General features: G+C 50.6%; 1 non-coding gene across 1 annotated transcript; it reads left to right on the forward strand.

Annotated features, from left to right (window-relative positions):
- Positions 1 to 1,326: 1,326 nt before the first annotated feature.
- On the forward strand, positions 1,327 to 1,481 carry LOC139997687 (5.8S ribosomal RNA). The gene has a single exon (XR_011803034.1). It is a non-coding gene; the product is annotated as a 5.8S ribosomal RNA (ribosomal RNA).
- Positions 1,482 to 2,500: the final 1,019 nt, after the last annotated feature.

Consider the following 2,500-nt stretch of genomic DNA (forward strand, 5'->3'; position numbering starts at 1 on the left):
ACTCTGCTTCTGGCTATCGGGAAGAAACGACCGCGCGAGGAAGACGACGACGACGACCGTGCGCGTCCCATCGAATTTTTTTTTATTTTTACCTGATCGACGGAAGTTTCGTCCGGTTCGTCTCTTTTACCATCGTCTCGTCGACCCGTTCAGAGGGGACCGCCTGTCCATATCCTCGTTGTCGTGAGTCATATGCCTCGTTCCGTCGCTAGAGTTTTTCAAACTCTGCTTCTGGCTATCGGGAAGAAACGACCGCGCGAGGCCGATGGCTGCGAGTCCCATCGAATTTTTTTTAAACGCACGCACACACATACACCTGAACGGAGATGCGTTCCTTTTCGTCGCGATTTTTCGCGCTTTAGTCGTCGTTGTCGCCATCCGTTCGGAGGGGACCGCCGGCCGTCTCTCTATCCTCGTTGTCGAGAGTCTAATGCCTCGTTCCGTCGCTAGAGTTTTTCAAACTCTGCTTCTGGCTATCGGGAAGAAAAGACCGCGCGAGGAAGAGGAAGGACGACCGTGCGCGTCCCTTTCGAATTTTTTTTTATTTTTACCTGAGCGACCAAAGTGGATTCAGAGGGGACCGCCGGCCGTCTCTCTATCTTCGTTGTCGCGAGTCTAATGCCTCGTTCCGTCGCTAGAGTTTTTCAAACTCTGCTTCTGGCTATCGGGAAGAATAGACCGCGCGCGAGGAAGAGGAAGGACGACCGTGCGCGTCCCATCGATTTTTTTTATTTTTACCTGAACCACCGAAGTCGATTCAGAGGGGACCGCCGGCCGTGTCTGTATCCTCGTTGTCGAGAGTCTAATGCCTCGTTCCGTCGCTAGAGTTTTTCAAACTCTGCTTCTGGCTATCGGGAAGAAACGACCGCGCGAGGAAGACTACGACCGTGCGCGTCCCATCGATTTTTTTTTACCCGAACGATGGAGATGCATATCGGCTGTTTGCTTCGAATAACTGGACGAGAGGAACGAACATATATATATATCATGGGCTAGCCACCGTGCGCTTTCTTCGCGAGATCGTGTGCTGTACAGAGGATTCAGAATCGGGTGTTATATCCCCGTCGTTTCCTGACGAACGGAGCTTCGATCTCGTTGGTTGTTATATATTATAATGCACTTTACGCCCGGTCGGCGGGCTGCGTGTGTCGTCGCGCAGTCCGTCCGATTTCGTTTTCGAACGTATTTTCGTGTCGTCAATCATATGGCGACTTCCGCGCGTTCGATTCCCGTTGGTCGGACGTTTGTCGGATATCGGCTTCTTTCGAACCGAGAATAAGAGTACAAAAACCTGAGTACACAAACAAAAATCCATGCATAAACGATTACCCTGAACGGTGGATCACTTGGCTCGTGGGTCGATGAAGAACGCAGCTAATTGCGCGTCAACGTGTGAACTGCAGGACACATGAACATCGACATTTCGAACGCACATTGCGGTCCACGGATACAATTCCTGGACCACGCCTGGCTGAGGGTTGCTCACGTAAACCTAAGACTGCTTGCGTTGCGTATCGTTGCTCTCGGTCCGTATCTCTCTGTTCTTTCTTGCCTCGTCGACAGCCCGCCGTCGTTCGTTTTATCTTTAAACGAACGTTTCTGAGTCGGAGGACGAGCGCCAAGCAAAAGAATACGAATTAAAGAGCGGTCGAGGGCTCGTACGCGACGTACGAGCGATTGTTGGACGTTCGTCGGCGTTCGTCGCTGGATCGTGTGGAGACCGGCGTACGCATGCTCTCGATACAAATATATATGAAAAATCTATCGCGTTCACGGGAGACTCGCAAAACTACCTCCGTCTCTTCTCTGTCCCTTCTTGGCTTGACAACCCGCCGTCGTTCGTGTTTTACGAACGTTTCTGAGTCGGACGAAGCGCAAGAAGAAGGATACGAATTAAAAGAGCGCGGAGAGAACCGTCGTCGTCGACGCGGTTATCGAGATACACAGAGCGAGTTTTCTTCGTGGCCGATTTTTTTTTTCTTTTTGTATCAGCCTCTGCTACGTTTTGTTAGTCTTCGATAAGCACGAATGACCGCGCCCCCGACGTCGTCTTAAATGAATTTTTGGCGAGACTGAGAGAAAGCAAAAATATTTTTGAACAAAGTCAGTCGAGAGAGGAGAGAAAAGAGAACCAAGATATTAAAACCTAAACCTAAACTTGGTGGCGTAACGAAAAACTGTGTGCCTTAAAGAAACACAACCGTCTTTTCATCAAGATGTTTTTACTCGTACAGCCCCAGGGATCGAATACCCACTCCGTCTGTTCGTGCGGCAGAGATGTATTCTGCAGGCGCGAGACGACTGACGAGAAGACAACGAGGACCGTCGCATCGATGGGTCGTCGTTGCGTTTTTCATCCTCTGTGCTTTTTTCTGTTCTTCGCGAACCCAGAGAAAGCCGTAGATCCGGGAACGGACACACGAGATTTCTTCGAACGCTGATGACTTAGGGAGATGATCCCCAGCGTTGCGCGGAGATCGGAGAGTACGCGTACATGTAT

This window comes from Bombus fervidus, unplaced genomic scaffold (genome assembly GCF_041682495.2).
Source record: "Bombus fervidus isolate BK054 unplaced genomic scaffold, iyBomFerv1 scaffold0140, whole genome shotgun sequence".
In the NCBI taxonomy this organism is placed as follows: Eukaryota; Metazoa; Arthropoda; class Insecta; order Hymenoptera; family Apidae; genus Bombus; species Bombus fervidus.